Source organism: Macrotis lagotis, chromosome 2 (genome assembly GCF_037893015.1).
Source record: "Macrotis lagotis isolate mMagLag1 chromosome 2, bilby.v1.9.chrom.fasta, whole genome shotgun sequence".
Taxonomy (NCBI): Eukaryota; Metazoa; Chordata; class Mammalia; order Peramelemorphia; family Peramelidae; genus Macrotis; species Macrotis lagotis.
In genome coordinates, this window is record NC_133659.1 from 167,274,692 (window position 1) to 167,301,475 (window position 26,784).

At 36.9% G+C, this 26,784-nt stretch overlaps 1 long non-coding RNA gene across 1 annotated transcript; it reads right to left on the reverse strand.

The window, feature by feature from the left end:
* Positions 1-1,962: 1,962 nt before the first annotated feature.
* On the reverse strand, positions 1,963-26,784 carry LOC141511278 (uncharacterized). The gene is made up of 3 exons (XR_012475300.1): positions 26,355-26,784; positions 21,554-21,615; positions 1,963-2,124 (listed from the first exon to the last, which is right to left on the reverse strand). It is a non-coding gene; the product is annotated as an uncharacterized LOC141511278 (long non-coding RNA).

Genomic DNA, 26,784 nt, shown 5'->3' on the forward strand with positions numbered 1-26,784 from the left:
TTAAAAGCTCTTAACCCACTTCTTCATTCAATATCCACCAATCAAGACTTTCTCTTGTCAGAAGAAAGAGCTGGATTTATACTGCTACATCTTAATGATTTGTTCTTAAGTATCTTTGGTTTCTGAGACCACTGATCATCAATTTATTGATAATTGGTTGCCTTAATTGATTTTTAATACTCAAAACTTTGTCATTCTGATCTTATTCATGACAATACCAAGTTTGGCCTGATGATACAACAATAGTGTAAGAGTGGTAGAGTGGAAAAAAATACTAAATTGGAAGAAAGAAGTAGATTTTAATCCTGACTCCATCAATTCACTGTGTGATTTGAGGAAAGTCATTCATTTCTCAGGTCTTTGGGTTTTTTTCATTTCTAAAATGAAGATGCTGGACTGGATAAACTATGAAGTCCTTTCCAGGTCTAAATATATCTTCTTTTGTTCAAGGAATTATAGTTTTTAGAGTCAAAAAGGACCTCAGTCATCATCAAGTTTTTCTCCTCTTTTATTCTTGAAGAGGACATCACATCAGGGAGTCGATGGCATGGTATGCAGGTAAATTGGATTTAAGTGAGGGAGGGCTGTGCAAAATCGCCAGCCTCATTTTTCTTCTGCAGCCATCTGGGTCCAGTGGTCAGATAAGGGTCTGGATCAGAGTTAACCCTGGAAGCAGTGGGAGTCCTTGGCTTTTCTTAAGCTCAGATCTTTAACACATCTACAAATGGAGCAAAGAATAGTCTCTTTTACCAAATCAAAAATAAGTCAACCTGGGAAAGGAAGACCCTCAGGGTTTCCTGGCCAAAACAGAAACAATTAGTATATACATTCACTCTGAGTAAATGAGGGCCCAAATAACGACTAAGTGGGGCTTGATCTGGAACCTATCGTTGGGCATTCCCATGAGACCCTATTGATTTGGTCTAAGGCATAATCACCCACTGCAACAACCTGATCATCCCATCTTACTGAGAAGGAACTTATGGCTGTCTGAAATAATCTATTCCATTGGTACGGATAATTCTAATTGTTAGGAATTCTTACCTCTTTGATCCTTCCACATGTTCTTCTTTGTTCTGTTTTTCTGAGCTAAAGGGACAAAATCTGATTCCCTTTCCATGTGACAGATATCCACTGTAGAGAAAACTCAAAGAGATTCCATCAAGGACACATTGAAACTTCCTGTAGTGGTGATGGGACTAAGGGAAGTCTTTTATTATCTACATATCTGCTTGAATTTTCTCCATGCCAAAAACAAATTGGCTAATAACTTTATGACTTACTTAATGGTAATTGTATCTTCCAAATGTGAAGGAACTAATGGAATACATGAATCTGATTCTCACAAGGAGTAATAAATTGACCATTGAGGAGGAGATGCTGGAAGGCATGGAGAGAAGTGCCCTCTCCTTCCTAGAGTTTGTCATAGAGAAGGATATGTTTGGACTCTGGATTTGGTGGGAGGTAAAGTTCAATAATTTTAGTATTAAAATTGGTATAAAATTCTATAGAATAAAATGTTTTAGGGGAAGTAGCACAGGAGAGATGCTAAAGAAAGAAATTCTAAGGACACAAAGAAGGAGGAAAATCTCAGTTAGAAAAGATGAGATTTATATAAATAGACCAGACAATTCACCAAACCTATTAAGTATTTTAAAAGAATTCTTTAAAATATGGAAGCAAGATCAGATAACAAAAGATGTGTATAAGTATGAGGTACAATCATATAGTGCAGGAATGTTAAAACTCAGAATGAATTATGGCTGGTGAATAAATCTAAGAATGACAAAATGGGCTTTATCCCACATTGGAAGGAAAAAGAGGATCAAAGAAATAATAGGACATTGTCTTGAGGTGGATGAGATGATAAATGTTGACAATAGAGAGTGAGTAAAGCCATTCAACACATTTTATTTTATTATTTTTATTTTTCTTCTATAAAAGAAAATAATCTTTGCAGCAGAAATGGCAGAACAAAAGTAACTAGGGAGGAGTCATTACTCAAGATGAAAGTGTCCAGTTGTCCTTGATGAGTTTAAGTTACCTGTCCTTAGTGAAATATTACCAGGTCCTGAAGGAACTGACAGATGTAATTTCTGAGCCATAGCCAGTGGTATTGAGAGACTATGGAAAAATGAAAGATACTATAAGACTAGAGGAAAGAAAATGTTACTCCTAATTTTTAAAAATTATATTTGTTGCATTTTAAGTTCCAAAAAGTTTCCCTCCCACTCTTCCCCATCCCACACTAGAAAAAGTCACCATTTGTCACAGAAATAAATATACACACACATATACATTTACATATATATGTAAAACAATACAATGCAAGGATAAATATAAAGTCTTTCACTTGATTACCAAAAAAATCATCCTTACATATATGAAATGCTAGTGACATAGACAAATAGGTGTTCTGAAAGTTATATGGATATCTGGGTGGGATATGAGTCATAAATGTGATATGACAGTAAAAAAAGAAAAAAGTCTTATAACACATGAAGAGAGTCAAGACTTTCAGGAAATGATAATCTTGCTATGCTCTGCTCTTTTCAGACTATCTTGAATATGATTGCAGGGGTCTAGCCTCTGCTGGGTTCTTGGAACCTGACAGGAGGGATAGGGTCAATGAAATGAGTTGAGTCAACAAGTGTTTATAGGCAGGAGCAGGTTGACTGACTGTCAGCTGCTTGGATTTATTTTTATAGTTTCAGAATCATGTATGTTTCAAGCAAGCAAGCTGAGATCATTTCCTTGGTTACAAGAGTGTACAATTTTCATCATCAATCATATAGTTCATATGGTTACAAGTTTTAATCATGTGATTACAAGTTTAAGTAATAATCATATAGTTAATTAATTTCTTATCCCTACTTGGACCATGATGACCTTAACCTGTCTGTTACTATATTTATTGCTACATTGTATAATTGTTAATTCATTTAGGGTTATTAATTAAGCAATTCTTTTAATGGAAAGTTTTTAATATTTTTGTGTAGGTAATGTTTTTTGATACACTTCCTTGACAGTCTGTAGTGAGGGTCTTTATGCTTGTCCACCCATCCGTTAACTCTTACAATAACCAATTTTTCTTTCTAGCCTAGTTGGTAGAAGCCACAGTTTCTGTGACTTTTTTATTCTTTCCCATGGAGTTCACGTATCTGTCACCTCTACTAACTAATTTCTCACCATCTTTTTCATATATTCCTGTGTATGGTAAGGGGGGCAAAACTATTAATTTCCCTGGAATTCTACCTGACCCATCTTGTATCTGTTTTCCCTGTATATATGTTCTGGTATCTCCTTGGAATTCCCAGTGCTGGATTTTCCAGAGATTTCATAATGTTGAAGCCTTTTGTATGCCTCAGGGAGAGGCAGTCCTGTTAAATTTAGACAGAGTTGATAATGTTTTATTCAAGGAATTTTTCTGAGATCCTTCCTTTATAGTCATTCCAGTATTAGGGTGAGTAAATATTGTAATCAATAATAAACCTATAAATATTGGTATGCATGAAATCCCTATATATATTGAAGAAGGAAATGTTCCATTAGGCAGTGTGACTGCCTTGAGTCTTCTTGGTGCGACTGTGTCAAACAGCTTAGAGACCCTGGCTCCCAACATATGATGTTTATTCTTGGATAGTTGAAGGTTATTGCCAGTTTGGAAAATATGGAGAGAAGGGTTACCAGAGTGGAGAAAGTCATAGGGTCTATGATATCTAGAACTGGTTTGAAGATCTGGAAATGTTTGACATAAAGGGAGATTTAGGGGAGACAATATTGCTGGATTTTAACAAGTTGAATTATGGTGGAGAGAAAGGATTCGATTTGTTCTCTTTAGCCCAATAGGCAGAACCAGAAGCAGCAGATAAAAGTTGTAAGGAGGCTGCTAAAGGTTTGATGTAAAGAAAAGTTTAGTAACAAATAAATCTGTCTAAAGTGAGAATGGTCTCTTCCCAGAGAGGGTAGATTGCTTGCCTAGGAGGTCTTCTAGCAAAAGCTAGGAGTCATTTGATGGATATTCATCATAGTGGGGTTTCTTTTCATGCATAGGCTAGACAATTGAAGTCTGTGATTCTGTGACTCACTCAATGTCAGAACACTGATTTTCCTATCATTTTTAAATATTGTTTACCTCTAGCTTATGGGTTGGATTCAATCAATTATGTGACAAAGGAATGGGACTTCGGTCTTAGAAAGGACTTTTTATGAATTGCCCACAGGCAGACAGCTACCCAAGTGAGGTATAAAAAAGAGGAAGATTCTGGAAATGAGTGTATGGTAAATAATTTTTGGAATTGCAGGAGGATTATAATTTGTTGAGATATTTGTCATCTCAAAATCCAGGATTGTCCCCATTTCCTCTGAAGTTAACTTTCCAGTCCTTTAAAGAGGCTCTTGTTGACACCAAAGCCATCTATTGACCACTTGGTTTCTCATCTGTGTTAGAGCATCTGGTGAGTGAGATTCTTTTTTATTTTTGGAAGGCAATGGGGTTAAGTGGCTTGCCCAAGGCCACACAGCTAGGTAATTATTAAGTGTCTGAAGCCCAATTTGAACTCAGGTACTCCTGACCCCAGGGCTGGTGCTCTATCCACTGCACCACCTAGCCACCCTGTGAGTGAGATTCTTAAGGGTTAATCTTGGGTCTGAGATTTCTTTTGGATGCTGAAGGTCAGTAGAGGCAGTTTGGTGGAGCATAGAGAGCCACAGCCTAGGAATCAGAATTTTCTGTGCTTTTCTAGACCCTTTGCCTTTGGGGGGGGGGGGGGATTCATTCCTTCTTCTGAAAAAAAGAGAAATATTGAACTATTGGGGAATTCAAAGGTCCTTTCTGCTTACACATTGGACTATGGTATGAAATAATATAAGTTGCTAATTTCATATTAAATGCATGAGATTTCATTATGGTCATTTTTGAATTTTCTTAACTGCCACTAAAACTACCAATGATGTTTAAAATGCCAGTATCAGAAATTATAAGACCTGAATATAAATCTTAAATCTGTTACTAAACTAAGTGTTCTTTTCTTCTCAGTGCACTTTTCTTCTCAATCTCATACTTTATTTGTAAAATGAAGAGCTTTCAATAGTTAATCTCTAAAGTCTCTTCTGACATCAGAGTAGATCAGACTCCTTATTTTATTTTTGACCTCTAAAATCCTTTCTAAAATTGAATTCTGTGGCATTTAGTATAGAGACAGTATGCATGATTGAACTCAGAGTTAGAAGTACTGGGTTCACTTCTGGCTCAGGTTTACTAACTGTATGAACTCTGGTAAGTTACTGGAACTCAGTTTTCTCATCTGTAAAAAAGGAGTTAGATGACTTCTAAAATCCTTTAAGCTTTGGTGATTAAGTGAGGACCATGTGTGGTGGAAATCAGGAAGGAGTTGTTGAAAGTTGCTAAGGATAAGCTGGTTTTTGTTGGCTTTCATGTGGGTGGTCTTTGAGTCCTGTTTGTTCAGGAAAATAAAGAGCCAGAAGAGGAAGTATAAGAAGGGCCTTGAACTAAAGGATAATGTGAAAGTAACATGTTAGAACTTTCCTTGCTCTATTCTTCTGTAGAAGAATCTAATTGTTGGGCAATGCAAGAAACTATCATGTTGACTGAGGAGCTGCTTAGTCAACATGGTAGCCTCTTGCACTGTTTCTAGTACAACATCTCCCCTTCTTTCCCATTCATTCACCCCAGATTTTAAGGTTTTAATCAGGGTCCAATAGTAGTGGTGATGTGTATTTATTAGAAGATTAATCAGAATTTCAATAATTTTAGCCCTCACACACATTTATAAAACCATGACTCATCTGCAGTGATTGATTAGATCTGGTAATAACTTTTTCAGATCACTTGTTCCAACCCACTTATTTTTCAGATGATGACACAGGTTCATAGAAATTTTTCCCTCTAGGGTTACCTTCCATTAACTTTCCATGTTTCTTATAAGAACCTATTGACATGTTGCCTCCCTCATTAGGATATGAGCTCCTTCAGGGCATGGCTATAGATTTTGCTTTTCCTTTTATTCCCAGTCCTTATTTGTACCATGCTCCCTAAGTAGCAATTTCTTACTCAATACTTGTTGATGATTGATCCAGATTCTAAGAAACCATTGTTTCTTCCTTTATACCTACTTTAACACTATTTTGTAGATGGAGAAATAGATATTCAGATACTTGGAATTATATAAGGAGTCCATCACCCCTTGTTACACGGTATATGTTCCAATCATGAGTTCAGGGTTCCTAAAGTGTCTGTAAAAATGAACTGAAGAAAGAAAAATCTAGCCCCAGAGACCAATGAGTAAATAAGTAGTTGAAATGGAAGGTAGGGGAACCCTAGAAACAAGACAACAACAATAAAAAATCTTCCAAATATCCACAGTATTCTTGATCTGAAGACTCCCTCCAACCTGTCCATGCCTTAGACGTGGTCTTTATGAGTTGCTATGGCCTCCACAATTTATGACCTATTGATCAAACTAGTTTTTTTATTTTAGTTTTTTCCCAATTGCAAACAGTTTTAGCATTCATTCCTTTCCAAGTTTATTAGTTTCACATTTTACTACCACCCTCCTCCTCTCTTCCCATGGCAGCAACCAATCTGGTAAATAATGTTTAACTTATTTCCATTAGATATGTTGTGAAAAAGGAATGAGAATGAAGGGGAAAAAATGAGAAAAAAAACAGAAATTTTAAAAAAGTGAACATAGTGTGTTTGCTCTACAATCAGATTCCATAGTTTATTTTGTTTTGTTTTTTCTTTCTTGATATGGATTATTGATCACTGAACTGTTAAAAGGAGCTATATCATACTACATAGTTTGAGTAAATTAGTTTCAACTTAGTTTTAAATTGTATATTGTTTGCTCTAAATTCGAATCCTTTCCAGTCAAGAAAGGCTTTGTAGAGCTTTGTACTCCACTCTCAGAGGCTCTGAAATCTCATTATCACTCTTCTGTTCTGATGAGATATAAGAGGATGTGAGTGGAGGAACTGTAGCAGCAACTCATATTGATAAAGCCTATTACAGTTTATAGGAATTATTTCTCATATAATAAAGTAGGTATACAAACAGAAAATCTTAAGTTGTACACTGGATAGAATCAGGAAGACTTCTCTTCCTCAATTCAAATCCAGCCTCAGATATCTATTAACTATATGATCCTAGGCAAGTCACTTTAACCTATTTGCCTCAATTTCTTCATCTATCGAATGAGCTAGAGAAGGATATTAGTAACCTACCTCCGGGATCATTGTCAAGAAAACACCCAAATTGGATCAAGGCAAGGCAGACACAGCTGACACAACAAGAAATGAGAAAACAAATCTCAGAGAAGTTAAATGATTTGCAAAAAGTCATAGAGCTAATGAATGTTTTTCACCCAGAATTTGAAACCAGCTTCTCTCACTCTCAGTGCTTTGGTCATTTTGTTAGCCCTGTCTAACCCAAAAGATTTCTAAGATCATGACTTATCTCAAGAGGAAGTCTCAGGCTTTCCTAGTCTTGGAATTTCCTGCCTGGGAACACCGATTTATGTTTCTTTCCGATACACAAAGATCCAGGAAAGATGTCCTACCAGAATCAGCAGCAGTGCAGACAGCTTGCCAGTCACCTCCCAATGGGCTGCAGTCTTGCCAGCCTAAGTGTTCAGAGATATGCCCTCCCAAATGCCCTGAATTATACTTTCTGAGGTTTCCAGAGCCATGCCCTCCTAGGTGTCCACAACCATGATCTCCTAGATGCCAAGAACCATACCTTCCTAGGTGCCCTGAACTATGTCCTCCTTGGTACCTAGAATCATGCCCTCCTAGATGCCAAGAACCATGCCCTCCTAGATTTACTCAGTCATGCCCTCCTTGGTGCCCAGAGCCAGGTCCTCCTAGATACCCTGATTTATGCTCTCTTAGGTATCCTGAATCATACACTCCTAGGTGCCCAGAGCCATGCCCTCCTTGGTATCCTGAACAATACACCCCTAGGTGCCCAAAGCCATGCCCTCTTTGGTGCCTTGAACCATGCCCAAAACAGCAGTGGCAGAAGAAATGTCTCCTATGCTCTTTACCCTGCCAGCAATAATGGTCACTAAAAAAGGAAAGTAGCAGGGCTAGATGCCAGTAGAACCATGAAACTAAGACCTTCAGCATCCCTGTGGGATTTGGGCTCCCTCATCCTCTCTCCGCTCTGCCATAACTCTCTACCCTTCATTCTCCCTTGGATGGGATGAAATCCCATAGGAAGAAACACCTTTGTTGTTAGAGCTGCAATCCTTTCAGAAAGATCTCCAAATAAGTCCTATCTCCCATCTCCATTTCCATACTCCTGGATGAAAGACAGCAGAGAAACCTTCTCCATGCCAGGCTTCCTAGAACTTCCAAGGAAGAACAGCTCTAGGGGTGGCTAGGTTGCACAGTGGATAGAGCACCAGCCATGGAGTCAGGAGTACCTGAGTTCAAATCCGGTCTCAGACACTTAATAATTACCTAGCTATGTGGTCTTGGGCAAGCCATTTAACCCCATTTGCCTTGCAAAAAAAAAAAAACAACTCTGAGAAATCAGACTCCCTGGCTAAGTGAGTCCTCCTTTATCCATTCCCTGGGATGTTGTAACTCTTTCCACTACCTCAAATAAAGCCTCTGTTTCATGATGAGACCCGAATTGGTATTTTTGTTCTCCCTTTTCAGTCCTTAAATCCAATTTGTCAGGGAATCAGCTTTTTTCAGATGAATGCTTTTTGTCCATTTTTCACAGATAAATCTAGACTATCGTTGGGAACAACAGAATCAGTTCACTTTTATATCATACTTCTAGGTTTCCCTAGTACCTTATATCCACTATTATCTCATTTTTCCCCTGAAAAGACTCTCTGAGATGAGCAGGCCTGGTGTTGTCATCTTCATTTGTCTGATAAGAAAACAGGCACTTTCGGGTATATGACTTGCCCAAAGTCACATAGTGGAGAAACTGTTGTTGTGGTATGCAAATCTCTGTTCTTTTCCTCTATGTCCAGTCATCTTTGTTTCATAACTCTCTTTACAACAGATTGAGCTTGGTTTGACAGATCATTCTTGAGTGCCAAAGAGGCCTCCTTCATTCTTATCTGTTGTGGAAAATGGTTATAGGCAGGAGTTATTAAGACTCTAATAATGGTTTTCTAACTTGTGTGAGTGTAGGATTTAACACAGAGAGGGGAAGGGAATTAGTATTTATATCATGCCTACCATTTAGCAGGCATCATGCTAAGTACTTTAAAAAGTGTTTTAATTTGATCCTCACAAAAGCTCTGAAATGTAAGAGCTATTACCCCCCCCCCATTTTATAGATGAAGAAACAAAAGCACACAAAGGTTATATGACCTGTCCAGACTCACACAGTATCTAAGGTCAGATTTGAACTCAGGTCTTTATGATTTCAGATTTTTTGCTTTTTCCACTGTGCAACTTAGCTGACATTTAATCCAGTCTTTTTATTTTTCATATGAATAAACTGAGGTTGAGAGACTAAGTGACTTGCTCAGAGTCACATAGTTAGTAGAGAGTAAATCTGGGTTGCTAAGCCACATCTTATTAAAAAAGCAAAATTTCTTTTGCCCTACCATATGACCTTCTTTATTCCTAGTAATTTCCCTTCCATTTTCCTTTGTCTTTTAGTTGTTGTCAGGACCAACAAGAGACTGGGATCTCTTCAAGTCTCTTTTCCCAATGTAATTCCACTGCCTCAGCTCCAAGCTCTAGTCTTTATTCCCTCCCTTACTGCCTCCAAGCTATACAGTACTTTGTATTTTTAGTTTCTTTGCTCTCTGGGAATCCTGAAACTCCCCCTTTTATTGATACTTTTATTTTGTAGATAAGCTTTATTTTTAAAAAAATCCCTTTCCTCCTCCTCCTTAGTGATACTTCTCTTGTGACAAATAGTAAAAAAGAACAATGATATAGAATCTCAGCAAAACTGACCATCAAATAAATCTCTTCTGATAACATGTACATTTGTTGTATATGCAACATCCCCCACTTCTGTAGAGATTTAAATAGTGCTCAGTTTTTCTCTTGCTATTGTCTTTCCCAGTTACATTGGTTTAATCATTTTTATACCGATTTCTTGCTTACTCTACTTTGCATCAGTTCATGTCAGTCATTGCAAGCTTCTCTATATTATACAGTCTTTATTTCTATCATACAGTAATAATAATACTTTATATTCTTGTGTGATAATTCATTAACCATTCACCAAAGGATGGTTACCTACTTTGTTTCCAAACCTTTGCTAAGACAAAAAAATGCCACTATATATATTTTTGTGTCTATGAATCTGCTCTCCCACTTTCAAATATCCTAGCCTTCATTTCATAGGTCTGGGATCTTAGGAAGATGTTTCCTTCTAGACCCTATAATGTGAGTAGGCTATCATGAGTAGAATGAAAGACATTCTTCTTTAAGGTCTCCTGTTGATCACAACCCCACTATGCTTTCCCTTCTCATGCAATTCTTGGGCAAAAGTACATGATAAAAAAATTTTAAATTAAGGTAGGGCTTTTCCATTGTATCTAAAAGCCCTCTAGTGAATTTATTGACTCTAACTCAACACACCTTTTAATAGAATAATAATTCTACACAACAATCATTATTTACAATCTTTGCTATCTCTCTCTGATCTCTAAAATGGCTATGTAAAAGATCCTAGCCAAGTTTATAAACAATAATCCATTCCCAGACATGGTTCTAAGATCTACTCATTTATTAGGGTACTCAAGTCTCAGAGATGTAAGTAGTCCAGGTTGCCATAGTTCAGAAGTTTTCCTGACAGTACTTTTTTTTTTTAGTTTTTTTGCAAGGCAGTGGGGTTAAGTAGCTTGCCCAATGCCACACAGCTAGGTAATTGTTAAGTGTCTGAGGCCAGAACCAGGTACTCCTGACTATATGGCCAGTGCTTTATCCACTGGGCCACCTAGCCGCTCCATGATAGTACTTTCACTGCCTTTACAATATAGAAACTGAGCTTCAGACATAATTTTCAGTAATAATTAATCTTTAAATTACCTATGACTCCTTTAGGGGATTCATTACTCACACTAACTTATAACTATCTCTTATTCTAATTTGGAAGCTACCAAAAGTCAGATTTCTTCTGACCAATAGACTGGACCACAAGGTAATTTCTCCCTTTCTTTCCTTAGGTGACCCTCATTAGGGCCTTCCTGCTATTTTTCTTTTCTTTTTAAAAATTTTCTTAGTATTTCATTTTTTCCCCACTTATATGTAAAAGCAGTTTTTAACACTTGTTTTTAAAACATTGAGTTCCAAATTCTTTCCCATCCTCCCACCTCATCCCACCTTCATTAAGAAAGCAAGCAACTTGATATAGGTTACAAAGGTTATTTGATACAGGTCATGCAAAACATTTCTATAATAGTCATGTTAGAAAAGAAAATGTAACTCCTCTCCCCCAAAAGAAAACTCAAAAAAATAAAAGTTTTAAAAAGCACACGTCAGTCTGCATTCAGATACCATTAGCCCTCTCTTTCAGGATGAGAGATATTATCCATACATCATTTAATGTTGTCTTGGGTCACTGTATTGCTGAGAAAAGCTGTCATTCACAATATCATCCTACAATATCATTGTTACATTGTACAAAATACATTTAACTTTGTGTCAGCTCATGTCAGGCTTTTCTGAAAGCATCCTGCTCATCATTTCTAATAGCCTAATATTCCATCATAATCACGTATCACAATTTGTCCAACTATTCCCCAACTGGTGGGCATCTTTCAATTCCTTGCCAACAGAAAAGAGATACTTTAAATTATAGGTTCTTTTCCTTTATGTTTTTCAACTCTTTTGGAATATAGACCTAATAGCAACATTGCTGGGTCAAAGAGTAGGCATGCATTTATAACCCTTTGGGAATAATTCCAAATTGCTCTACCGAATAGTTGAATTAGTTCACAACTCCACCAACAATGTATTAATGTCTCTTTTCCTCATACATCCTTTCTAGTACTTGTCATTTTCTTTTTCTGACTTATTTGTCAATTTAGTAGGCTTAAAGCAATACCCCAGAATTGTTTTAATTTTCAGTTCTCTAATCTATAGTGAGTTAGGACATTTTTTAATATGGCTATAGATAGTTTTGATAACTTCAACTAAAACTATAGTCATGCAAAACATTTCCATAATAGTCATATTATAAAAGAAAACATAATACACTCCCCCAAAAATCAATTGGAGAATAGTTCTTACTTTTATAAATTTGGCTCAGATCTCTAAGTTTGATAAATGAGGACTTTATCAGAGAAACTTGCTTCAAAAATGTTTTTCAGTTACAGTTTCTAACTGTATTTCCCTCCATTCTATTTCCTCTGCCCCTATTTAATCTATTCTTTCTCTTCTTTCAACTCTGTCCCTCCTCAAAAATGTTGTGCTTCTGACTAGCTTCTCATCCAATCTGTCCTCCCTTCCATCCCTCTCCACCCTTCTCTTATCCTTTTCCCCTCCTGATTTCCTGTAGGGTAAATTAGATGACCACAGTCAATTGATAGTGTATGCTATTCCCAATTTGAGCCAATTCCAATGAGAGTAAGGTTCACTCACTTCCTCTCCCCTCTTGTTTCTTCCACTTTGCCATAAAAGCTTTATATTGCCTCTTTTATAGGAGATAACTTAGCCCATTCTACTTCTCCCTTTTCCTTTTTTCCCAATGCATGCCTCTCTCACCAGTTAATTTTATTTTTTTTAAGATATCATTCCTTCATATTCATATGAAGTATCCATATATACTTTGTGCATATATACTCCCCAACTGTCCTGACAATGAAAAAGTTTATATAATCTATCATTACCTTCCCATGTAGGAATATAAACAATTCAGCATCATTAAGTCCTTTATGATTTCCCTTTCCTAATTAACTGTCTATATTTCATTTGAGGATTTCATTTGAAGATCAAATTTTCTGTTCAGCTTTGGTCTTTTCATCAGGAAAATTTGAAAGTCACCTATTTCATTGAATGTCCATCTTTTCCCCTGAAAGAGAATGCTCAGTTTCACTGAGTAGTTGATTCAGTTTTACTGAGTAGTTGATTTTTGGTTGCAATGTAAGCTCTTTTCCTTCCAGAATGTCATCCTACAATCCTTTACTATGGAAGCTGATAAATCTTTGACTGTGGCTCCATAATACTTGAATTGTTTCTTTCTGACTACTTGTAACATTTTCTCCTTGACCTGGGAGCTTTGAAGTTTGACTATAATATTCCAGGGAGTTTTCATTTGGGCATCTCTTTCAGTAGGTGATTTGTGGATTCTTTCAATTGATATTTTACCCTTAGATTCTAGAATATAAGATCCGTTTTCCTTGATAACTTCTTGAAAGATGATGTCTAGGATCTTTTTTTAAATCATAACTTTCAGTTAGTTCAAGGATTTTTTTTTAGTTTTTGCAAGACAATGGGGTTAAGTGGCTTGCCCAAGACCACACAGCCAGGTAATTATTAAGTGTCTGAGGCTGGAATTTGAACTCAGGTACTCCTGACTCCAGGGCTGGTGCTCTATCCATTGTGCCACTTAGCTGCCCCCTCAGTCCAAAGATTTTAAAATTATCTCTCCTGAATATATTTTCCAAGTCAGCTGTTTTCAATGAGATATTTCACATTGTCTTCTATTTTTTCTATTCTCTGTTTTGTTTATAGTTTCTTGATTTTTCACAAAGTCATTAACTTCTATTTGCTCAATTCTAATTTTTAAGGAATTATTTTCTTCAGTACTTCCTTATCCTTTTGATCAATTCTGTTTTTAAGGAGTTTTTTCTTTGGTGAATTTTTGTGCCTCTTTTTCCATTTGGCTCATTCTGCTTTTTTTAAGGCATCTTATTCTTTTCTCAATTCTTAAATCACACTGTCTGCTATGCTCAGAATCCTTCCATTTTCTTTTGGCAAAATCTTTTTCTTCTTTCAAAATATCTTTAAAGTATCATATCCTCCCTTTACTGATTCTCCTAACTAAAAGTGTTATCTCCTGTCTCTACCAAACTGCTTGAGGATCTACTTTCAAATGCTTGACCCACAGCTAGCCATATACCCCTGCATAAATCATATTCCTTATTTGAGACTTAATTTCCCCATCTGCAAAATAAGAGGATTGCTCTAGTTTATTTATCAGGTCACTCCTATTGCTAAGTCTTAAGATATTATAGTAAAGGTGTAAAATATAATGAAACTAGTTGAAAGACATATTCTTTGGAAAAGAATAAGAGAAGAAATGTGGAGCTGTTTGATAGAGGACTTAGAATGCAAGTTTTTTCTGACTTAAGAGAAAGGAGCCGCAGGTTCTTAAATGGAAATGGGTATAGGAAAAATTGCCTTGAAGGAAATTCTCTTATAATGAATGAAACTTGGTTATGACATTGTCACAAAATGAAGTATTTGGATATTTAGCTGAATCTTTAACTTATTAATTGGACTAATTCACCTTGTTGAACAAAGATCAGAGTCAGTACCGTAAGGGAAAAGAATCAAAACCAGTGCTGTGGAATGTGCAAATGATGTCCAGTGTGAAGAAATACCTAAGTGGGGGAGATCAGACCTCCAGATGTCCATAGCAAAATGGAAAACTGAGTAGACATTAAATCAGAGATAGAACCTCTGTAGGTATAAACATGGTCCTGTGTGGAGATAGTGGGGTGAGAAAAGGTGGCAACACATTCAGTGTAAGGACTAAGGGACTTGGACAGACAGTCAAAAAAGACAGAATGGGCAGGAAGTCATCCTGGGATTCAGTTAGGAGGAAAGGTAAATTGACCCTGAGTCATCAATCTGGCCTTGTGGCCATGAATGTATGGATTACTTTGTTGGTAGACTCAGTATATCACCATGATTTTAGCAGAAGAAATAATGGACAGAGAAATATGTTTTATAATTAATTTTTTCCCTCTGTGCCAATCATGTCAAATAGCTAACCTCTGAGCTGATCTTTCATTAGCACTGACCCCTGTTCCTCTGTCCAAGCTACTGAGACAATGTTAATGAACTTTAGTAAAGAATTCCTGCTCTACAGCAGAAAAAGCTTAACTCTCTTCCTTTGGGAAGCCAGTCTGCTCTTGGAAAGCATTCTCCCTCAAACAAATTCTCATACCTCTAAACCCTTCTTTACTGTTTCCCTACCCCATGACTGCTATCAGCATAATTGCAATGTCCTTGGAACTGTCCTTCATTTCTCTACTATAGTGCTACTGCTGCTCAGTCTCCTCAGGGGATCAACCTAGCTTCTGCTTAGCACAGTAATAAACTTTTTTTTGGCCCTAAATTCTTCTGGGTCAAGAAGTGAATTCATTCACATTTGTTTGAACCTCTGAAACCTTTGGCCAGTCATAAGTGTCTGGCAACAATTATTTTGGTGCCCACTGTGGGATAGGCATCCACTCTAACACCAGAAAACCTGCTTTTCAGGTAAGTTATTTCTTATTTTGTTTGTAAGGCATCCTCTGCCCAGGTTCATGTCCCAGCTGAATTCACATTCTTTCAGAATTTTTGGAATTTGGGATTTTTTTGTCTCCCCTATGCCCAGGATAGAGTAGAGGAGCAATGTGCTGCTAGCAGCCCAGGGATCACACTCTCTGGAGAACATGGTATATTGCAGGCATCATAGAGATCTCATTCTCAGGAATGCTGTGTGATCAAGCTTTCTACAGCTCCGTGGACATCCTGACTTGAAAGCATCAAGGATGCTCTCTGGGATGCTGTTGGAGGTGATGTTGTTGTGATTAGACCAACACTCAGTTCTATCTCTATCTTGATTAGCTGGTTTAGCTGCTCATTCTGCCTCTGTTGTCTGTCTCTCTGTGTTTTGAACTGTTTTATGTACTCTCCTTTTTTTTCCCCTTTGGGTCTGGGGAGTTGGGGAGATATTGCTGTGCATTCTGGAGTCCTGAAAGGAATAAGGTTGTGAATTGACTAGGACTCACAACTCATCTTTTCTCTCCTATTCCATTTCACTGAATTAAGAGTGATAGCTCCCCATACCACACTCCTGTCCCTTGCCCCACTCCCACTTCCCCATAAATTTGGATAAATTACATTAATTAGGCAGACAGGTATTTTGTTATGGGTTTTTCAAGGTGAACAGAAATCCCACTTACATAATTTTCTCAACAGATTTTTCCTAAGGATTTGTCCCACAAACTTAATTCTAAGTTGGGACTAAGACTACTTAGTAGAACTTTATATGTCTTTCCAAAGATTTTGTAGTGACCTGGAAATAAGGGAATAAGAGACCTGGAACTCTTTGAGAAGAAAATCCCTCTGAGTTTGGAAAAGAGGGATTTAGTAAAACACACACACACACACACACACACACACACACACACACACACACACACACAGTCTTTAAAATGGACTGTGGAGTTCTTCCATTATTATATAAATTAAAATTTTTTAAGACTGTAAAATTTTATATACATTTACTAATATTCTGTAGTTTAAAAGTCTTTGGGGAAAATGCAAATGAGTAAAGATAGAGTAATGGAATCATATTTTTTTTTCTGATAAGTTCCCATATTGAGACAGGTGATCTTAGTGGTGATTTTTTGTTGTTTTTTTGCAAGGCAATGGGTTGACTTGCTCAAGGACACACAACTAGGTTATTATTAAGTATTTGAGGTCAAAGTTGAATTCAGGTCCTCCTGACTCCAGAGTTGGTGCCCCATATGTTTTAAAGGATCAAAATGGATGTGTTCTTGTGGAGAAAAAGGACCTTAGCTTTTAAATTTTTAAGGAAATCGAAATGACTATCACTCAAATAACTCATGCAAAACTAATACTAAAAAAAGAAATTATAAATTGAACAGTTATAATATTTGGGAAAATAGATTCAGGTGTAATTAATTTATTTTGGTTTCATTTCAAATGAAATTTATTGTTATTTTATTATTTTACTTATTATATTTATTATTATTATTATTATTATAATTATTATTTATCACACTATATTAGGAAATTTGTTAGTTGAATGGTTTTTAAGCCAAGTTATATGATTTGCAAAAGGGAATAAAGGAGAATCATCCCCCTGGGTCATAGTGAGGGTCACTTGATGTAATAGTTGTCCTTCGTAATTGAAGAAGACATGTCATCATAACTTGTACATTATGTTTATTATAGTGAGGTAAATGTTGTTCAGAGACACCCTTCTCACTGTCTTTTCCAGAATCCCATTCCATGATTTAATAGGAAACAGGACTTCTGGTAATGGCCTGGATGCTGTGGGAATCCTTGGCTTTATGGATATGGGTTCTCATATCAGCAAAGTACCACAGCACTCTTAACAATGCTGGGAAAAGTGTTAGTATATGATTTTCTATTAACAAATAGGTGACAATATAGTAAATCCAAACCTGTCTCTTGATGGTCTAACTGCCAGTACAATGATTTTATGACAATATTCTTTCCCCAATAAGGTAGAGCTAACCTGTCTCACAATGAATTACTCCACAGTTTTGTTCAAATGTGTCAAGTTTTCAATAGGAAAAAGTCATCTTGTCACTCTATTCCAGGGTAACCCTACCTTCCACAAAGAAAGATAACTCTCCACACGGCTTCCACCTATATGAATGTTAGCTCCTTTGTATTAGCTCTTTAATTAGATGTAATTATTTCATAACTTTACATGGTTTTTTTTTTTATTAGAAAACCCAAGGTTTGTGAGACAATTTTATGTAAAGAAGTCTGGAATAAAATTTAAGCCAGCTGATATAGCAATTTTTTTAAATGAATGAATGGGTTAGTCCTGTGCTGTAATTCTCTAAAATACTGTATTTTCAAAAATTATCAACAATTTTGTCTAAATTTGAAAGGAAATTAATAATATTTTTTGAATTATGAAAATTATGAAATTCTTAACTGAGTTACTGAGTTTAAATGAGTACTGTAACAGAAAATCTAACCTTATGTAAGAGTATCAGTGTTGTAGAATTCCAGTAGAAATGACAAAATAGGGTGTAATTCACAAGTTTGTTTTTATTTCAAGATATATTTGCAAATACAAGCTTGTTTCACCTAAGGATATATTCATATATGGGTTAATTTGGAAATATACTGTGAAATTATTTCTAATGATATAATTAATATAAAAATATGTTAAGTAAATTTTTTGTTTATAATAATATGAGTAATTTAATTAGGTATGTTTCTCTCTGACTTAAAAAAAACTGAGCCTCCTTTCTCTTATAAATACCTTTGACCAAGGGAAGGTAATACTTAGAAACTTTGTACTAAAAGCTTGTAAAAATCCCTTTCTGGGGTGGCTAGGTGGTGCAGTGGATAGAGCACCAGCTAAGTCAGAAGTACCTGAGTTCAAATCCAGCCTCAGAAACTTAATAATTACCTAACTGTGTGGCCTTGGGCAAGCCACTTAACCTCATTTGCCTTGCAAAAAAAAATCCCTTTCTATGTATTTTAAGGTAATCTAGTACAGTAATTTAATATTGACAACAATCTTGATCCATTTATTTTAATTAATAAGATATTGGAACCCTGTATATTTTAGAAGTTTTCATTGTTTGCTCTTTTGATGTAAATTTTGTTTTGAGTTTTGATATATCAGATATATATATATATATATATATATATATATATATATATATATATATACACACACACACACACACACACACACACACAAAACTTATTTCTGTGCTTATTTCCTACATGTGTAGGAAGTCTTCATTTAAACTTCATTTATAGCTTGGTTATATGAGATTTTAAAATGTGAATAGTATATTATAATATACCTATGGTGACAGAAGCCTAAATCCTATGAAAGGAAATTTGGAAATGTCTTTAATTCTATTGAAATTACTTTAAAACAATAAGTTTGTTATATTACACAAATTGGTAAACTTTTGTTCATGTTGAGCAACTTTTTACAACTTGGATGTTATTAGAGTATGAGCTGAAAAAAAAGATTAAAATCTGTGGGAAAATTATTTTAAAATCAGCTATGTTATTTTATCATCCTTGTAAACCCTTTTTCTAAGTATTCTAACCATTTAGAGAACTGAAGTTATCCTCCTTTGGATGAAGTTAAGAGGAAATTATATCTCCAACTATTTGGCTATCACTTATGAAAATGTAGGTTATTTGAAGTTATTATCATAATAAGACCTAAAATTAGTCATTGGTTATTGATTTGTTCTTCACATCAAGACAAACTTAAACCTGAAAAGAAAGACAAGAAAGAAAAAAAATTGGTGAAGTTTCTTGTATATGATTGTATTGGCAAGCTTTCCTTTTTACTTATTGCAGTTCCTTGAGAGGAAAATAACTATCTAGTCCTAAATTGTGATCAATGAAATTTGCAATCTAGGACAAAAAAAAAACTTTGGGAATCTGAGTTTTGGATTCAGGTATAGTTCTTTAATGGATCATTAAGTCAGTAATCCACAAATCTAGAGAAATGCCACAAACCATTCACAGGGAATGTGGTCATGAATTGTTATGAGTGGAGGTCTAAGTCTGAGAAAAGCTGAAAGTACAGCTTTGGCCTCAGTCCAAAGCAAGCACCTTCTAGCTCAGTTTCCCTAATAAACTCCTCTAAAAAATTATGTTTCCAATCTGTTTATTCCTGAGTCTGGCTATGAGGTGGAATTGTTACTGTATGGTTGGTTGTCAGTTGTGACACTTGTATGAACCCAAACAAAGTTAAGAATGTTTTATCTTGCTGTATATGCTTTAAGTCATCAAAGATGATTTTGATATTGTTTTAATCATGTCCCAGCCTTTTCTCTTTATGGCAAATTCCCACAGTCAGAGCGGGTAGTCAATAGGAGACCTGGATTAGGACATTGCTATAGTGTTCTCCTACATACTGAAAAGCCTTGGATTGGAGCACTGATAAAAGAAATAAGATAGATACACTGATTCGGTTTCCAACTGGTCCAAATCTTTGTCAAGATCATGGACTATTATTTTATATTTACTTACACTGTCATTCTTCCCTAAGTGGTTCCTCCAAGTGGGATTCCTGGTTTTTCTCCTTAGTGATTCCTGCACTTATCGCATTCCTAATCATTTTTCTTTTACTCATTTTTTGCCCTTTTGGGATTCTTTCTTTGGCCTGTTTTGTTACTCTTCTTGTAAGATTCATTTCTTCCACATTAGAAGCAGTGAATCTCCAACTAGTGATCCTAAGTGAATATCAACCTCTTTCCAATTCTGTAAGTCAATGCCCTCCAGATGCTGCCTCAGTCTACCTAGAGATGCACCTTGCCTTTCCCTAAAATGGAACCTGCTAGGCAAGGACAGCTCTAAATCTTCTTTTTAGCCTGCTAGAGTGAGAGAAAATTGTACATTTTATTCACAAACCTTGCAAGATACAGATTACAAGATACAGGTACCTCACTCCTAGGTGTGAGGCAACAATTTGTCTTCAAAGTCAGGGAATTTATGGTCTTCAGATACTCTTTCCCCTCTCTCGTGGATGTTCATAGGCTCTCAGAGTTTGAGTTACAATCTAAGAGGTCTACCCATTCCATGACATGCCCCTAATTTAATCCCCCCCCTACATATGCTAAAGAACCCCAATTGTCACAGTGTGTGTGTGGGGGGGTGTTAATATTCAATTACCTAATTGCACAAACTCAGTAGCATTAGGTCAAGATCTCTAGGTCACTCTTGACCAGTTGAGAACTGGTTTGGGGTCTGGTATCCCTGGAATGGGATTAGGAAAACTCTTCCACCCTTGTGATTGGCTGGGCCATTCCCTCTTTGTAATGGATTCCCTAAGGGCTCCCCTCCACACCCTGTGAAGAAGACCAACACCCTACATTTCTCACATTGCTATATTATTTGAGTGGGGAATATAGTAGAGGAAATATTCTACAGAGAAATACATTCTATAACTAATCTGTTCCCTTTGTGCTGACCATGTCAAATAGTTAGTTTCTGAACTGGCCTATCATTAAGACTGACCTCAAACCCATTGTCCAAGCTATTGAGATGAGGTCAATGAACATTAGTAAAGTTCCTTGCCCCTTCCTGGAAAGGACTCAGTAAATTTTTGCCCCCAGGCACAAGTCTAATTCATCTTCTCTTCAGTTGAGTTGAGGACTTACCTTGGGAAACCAGTCTGTTCTTAGAGAGCATCATTTCCCAAATAAACTTTCTCCCCCCTATACCCTTCCTTGCTGCTTATCTACTGCTACTCTCCTAAGAGTATCAGTCACTTCTAACTGTCTCAACTGCAGGCATTTTCTCTTTCTCCCTTAACTTCTGCTAACCACAGTAATATGTAATAAACTTTGGGTTTTTTGTCCCTAAATTCTTCTGGGTCAAGAGTTGGTCTTTTAAGTGAACTCATTCATCTTCACTCAAACCCCTAAAGCCTTTAGGCATCCACATTTTCCACTTTCCCATACAGGATGACAGAGCAATAAACCAGGATGCTACTGTTTAGTTATGAATAACAAATCAGAAACTAGGAGACATTTAGTTAATGGCAGAGTCAAGAGGAGACAGGTGACTTTAAATCTACAAGCTTCAATTTCTTTATAATAATACAAATATACTCTACCTCAAATTGAGGTAGTTGCTTCTTGAGTTCAATCATTGTCTATGATGAATCACAATTCAGACCTAGAAATGTAGGTGTGGAAGAAAATAGAGGTTTATTCAAAGAAGTTCCAACAAAAAGAAAGTGATATGGAAAGAGAGAGTCAGAGATAAAAGAACAGTCAAGCAGAATTGACTGGGCCAGAGAGGGAGAGGTGACTGGCCCTGAGTGGAGGTTCAACTCAGATTTTTATGGTCATGCCTATTATCCAGAGGACAAAAGGTGAATTCCCTTCCCCCGCCCTCCCAATACTGGGTAGGAATTAGGTAGAGGGTTGAAGGCTGAAATCAGGAAATAAATTTTACCTTAAACAATGAAACAATGGGAGTCAATTTACATCTCAAGAATGGGGAACCTCCATCCCTTTAACAAGATTTAACAACATTTAAGATTACAGATTTTGTTTCTACTACATTCATAATTCTGTACATCTAGTCAACTTAAATCTCAAGAGCAGGAAACCTCCACCTATTTAACAAGATTTAAGAGACAGATTTTGTTTCTGTTACATTCATAATTCTCTACATCTTTTCCCTGTATCAATGAGAGCAGTGCTTTGTAAACCTTAAAGGACCTTAACTATAAATATTTGTTGTTGTTAGTAGCTAGAGAACAGTATATAAGGAGACAAGTATAGTTTTTGTTGGATGGAACATTCTATAGGAAGAGCTATAGGAAGAGCAAGGAAGGAGCTGAAAAGAGCAAAAAAATAATAAAAGTAATGGAAACCAGGACTTCTGAAGGGAAGTTTTAAAAAGGAGAAGGAAAACAAAAGGGAGGGCAGCTAGGTGATGCAGTGGATAGACCTCTGGCCCTGAAGTCAGGAGGACCTGAGTTCAGAACCAGCCCCAGACACAGCTCAGATACTTAGTCAATTACTTAGCTCTTCCACCCAAAAAAGGTGGGGGAGAGGGTATATTGTGTGCCAAGAGTGAGAGGGCCAGAGTTTACAGCTTTACCCAGGTATATTGGGGGATGGGATACAGGTAAAGAAGGAACAGGAGATGGAACAGGAGAATAATTAGTGATGGAGTGGTGAGGCTATGGATAAGGAAGCCCAGAAAGTCTACCATTTGTTCCAGCACTTTTAGAATAGGGTTTTATGAGGTGTAGAATGATTGTGACTCCGTTTATTCCAAAAGAATGAAAATGTATTTAAATAGTTATATATGCAAAATGCTATGGTAAGCACTAGAAAAGCAAATAGCAAAATGAGTTGATTTTTGCTTTTATGGAATGCATGTTCTGGGTGTGGGAGAGTGGGAGAGGAGGCAATACATATAAAGGGTTTCTGGGACAAGTCAGATGAAAGAATCCCATAGTCTTCAGCATGCAGTAACAAAGCAGATGGTAATGTCATTTTCAATGATGAAGTCATATAATTTGACCCACTTGACAGTGCCAAGACATTTTGGTAACTGTGGTATCTGCAGAAGTTACCAGAGCACAACTTCATGGAGGTTGCTTTCTGGAAAGATCTAGGTTTAAATTCAAATTCAGACATTTTCCAGTTGTATGACCCTGGACTGATCATTATGTTCTCTGTGACTCAGTGTCCATACATTTAAAATAAAGAGATTGGATCTTAAAGCACCTTGAAAATTACAACATACTTTGACCCTGATAGCTTCATGAGGGAGGTAACATAATTTTCAGTATTTCCATTTGAAAAATGAGGAAATGAAGGATTAGAGGTTGAGTGACTTACTCAATACTATGCAGCTATTAGTTTCAGGGCCAGGATGTGAAACTCAGTTTTTATTAAGCTGAGAACCATTATTTCTATAATGGCACATTAGACTGGCAATATGCAATCTTTTATTACCTTTTTTATCTAGACCTTTTACTGAAAACCCATATTCCTTCCTTGTCTCTCTCCCAGAGTCCTCAGCTGGGCAAAGAGATGCATTTGGCATCAGATAAGGGCAGGAGTGAAATGCCTCCAGGCAGGCAGCTACACCTGGATTCTTGCAAAAGAGGAAGGTTCTGTGGATTGAGGGCAAACAGAGATTAAGTGTCTGAAGCCAAATTAGAACTCAGGACTTTCTGATTCCAGGCCCACAGCTCTATCCCCCATCTAACTGACTATAGCTATAGATAGGAAGTAGAAATTGGAACTTTGGTTCATGATATTAAGATTTAGAGGAGCACTATCTACACCTTCAGTCTTTCAGAAGTAAATATCTTTGCTGAGGACCTATTTCTCAAGAGTGGTAAGTCAAATAGGAAACTATTAAGTACAACTTCTTCACCCCATTACTACATCCAGTGGAACTCCCAGTCCCATACCATACTGTTTCACTGTCTAAGATAATGCATTCCTTAGCAGCTTCAAAACATCCCAAAGTTTCTACTGTCCCATTCCTCAAATAATTGAATTCAAGGTGTGTGGTGAGTGTGATTGTGTGTATGTGTGTGTGTGTGTGTGTGTGTTTGTGTGTGTGTGTGTGTGTGTGTGTGTGTGTGTGTGTGTGTGTGTGTGATGCTTGCTTCAGATTCAAAGTTTGCTCATTATAGTGTCTAATTCAACATAAATTAATGGGTCTAAAAGCATGAATTAATGATTCCTTAAAACAAAGCCTTATGGTTGTTTCTACTCAATTCTCTTAAGGGCTAGAACAGAGGAGGATGTGGAACTCATTAGACCTCTTCCTGAACTGTTCTTCCCCCAGAGGAGTTTGTTTTCGTGAAGACTGTGTTTGTCCCCCCCCCCCAAGCAATGGGGTAAAGTGACTTGCCCAAGGTCACACAGCTAGATAATTAAGTGACTGAGGTCAAATTTGAACTCAGGTCATTCTGACTCCAGGCCAGGGCTCTAGCCCCTAGGACACCTAGCTGCCCCTTCTCTTGAGATGTTAATGAGCTACTGGGAGCCTGCCAAATTATCTGACTCCTACAGTGTCACTCCCTGCTCCTTATTCTTTTTTTTTCATAATTGACTTTGCTGGAGTACAGAGATCATGCCTTAGAGGTTTTAACTCTTTTAATTCCTTAACTTCTGCCCTATTGCCACTTGGTCCTAACTAGGACTACCTCATCTGACCCACTCTGTTAGTCAGATCCCAACCATATTTCACTTTACTCCTCAGTCATTTTCTCACCAACCACCTTGCTGAGAAGTGCATACCTTCTCCCTAAATCCCTCTTAAATTTGAAACCATGCCATTTCTTGGAACTTTGCCATTGGTTCTGGAAGAACCTATTCATCTACCCCAACCTCCTCATTGAACCAGAGTTTCCTTTCTGGACACCAAATCTCAATTTGTGCTATATGATTCTATAAGAATGTAAGGTCCTTGAAGTCAGGGACTGTCTTTGATTTTATATTTATATCCATAGATCATAATATAGTGCTTGGAATATAGTCATCAATATATGCATTTTCTTTCATTCAATGGTAGCATAATTCAGGTATTTAGTTAGTACCCTGAGGTGGTCATAGTAATGAAAAAAAGTGATGGTGATGTGGATTTATCATAGGATAACAGAATTACCCATATTCCTGTGGTTTATAAAAATCAGTTTATAAAATTATAGAGCCCCAAAATATTAGGGCTAGCAGGGCTTAGAGTTCATGTCATTAGATCTCATTTTACCAGAAAATGAGGCTCAGAGAAGTTATGAAACATCTTTTGATTTCCAAACTATTATTTTTCTGTGTCACATGATCAATTTTTTCATGCAATATTTTTATAGATAGTGAAGGACCAGAATGGGGAAAGGAGTTTCCCAAAGATCACTAATCATGTATTCATTATACCACTATAGGGATGTGACTAGGCAATGGTAGCTAAAATGCTTGGGGAATGACTTGAAGAGAGATAAAATTAACCAGAGGAGATCAATGAAAGATGAGAAGTTAAAGAGAAGGGAGGGGAACTCAGATGAATTAGGAATAATTAGAAAAATTCTTTAAATAGTTGTGACTGTATGCTTCAGGAGATAGACTTCCGACATTTCTATAAACCTCCAAATTATCACCTGACATCTAACCTTGGATCAATGATTCTTTGTGAACTTTGATAAGTTCTCAGGTGACAGACAAATTATTTATTACTTTCTTTCCACTCCTGGCTGTGCTTATGACTCTAAATTCTTCTGTCATTATTCAGCTTCTTTCTACTTCCCAGCATTCCCCTCAATGGGGATCTTTTCACCCTGAGACATCCCTTCTTCCTGCTAGATTCCTTTTTCTTCTTCTGGTGAGTTCCTTCCAAGGGCTTCCATTTTGGCAATGAGGCCAGGACAACCATGTTTTATTTGCCTCCCAGTTATGCTTCTGACTCTCTGGACTTAGCCACCATTCTTCTACCTGGCTAGTTTCTCTGAGTTTTAGGGAAGATGCCCTACCAAGAGTAGAAGCAATATAACTGCCTTGCCAACCACTTCTTAAGTGTCCACGTCCTTGTCAGTTCAAGTGCCCATAGTTATACTTCATCAAATTCCCAGAGTCATGCCTAGCCCCCTGATCTCTTCCCTACTTATGGTAGTACCTTTCTAAGAAGTGATACAACTTCTAGGACCTTGAAATATGGAATTTGAGCATCCAACCATCTCCCTCGCTCTGAACTTCCATGCCCTTCTATGCTTTATCTACTCTAAATGGACACCCTGGAAAACAGTTTTTGGTCCTGGAGCTATGATCATTTTAGAAATCAGACCTTCTTTCTCCCCTCCCCCCCCAATACCTTTCTCCCTAGCCCACCACTACCATCTATACACACCTCTGGGATGAGACACAACAGAGAAAGTTTCAACTTACTCACTGTTAAGGCCATCCTGACCTGCTGCTACTGCATGAGCTCTCTCCTTTGCACTATGTGATGTAACCTGAGTGTGTGTTGGGGAGAGGGGTTGCTATCCCCTTGATCCTTGTAGCTCTCTGCTCACTTCCCCAAATAAAACAACTCATGGTGTTGAAATGTTTCATGATGAGACCTGGATTGTTTTTTTCTCCATTCTTCTCAACCAGATCTCAGTTTGTCATTTAGTATCAGCCCTTTCCAGGTCAATGTTTTCCATCTACTTTTTGTAATATTAAATGGTTAAACTAGTCAATGAAGTCTTAACAGGCCTGAATGGCATTTTTGGTCAGCAGAATGCCATTCTAGGACTTCTGACTCCAAGGTCAGTGCTTTAGTATAGCATCTTATATATGTTTATGAACTGAGTTTGGTCTGATATGAGTTTGT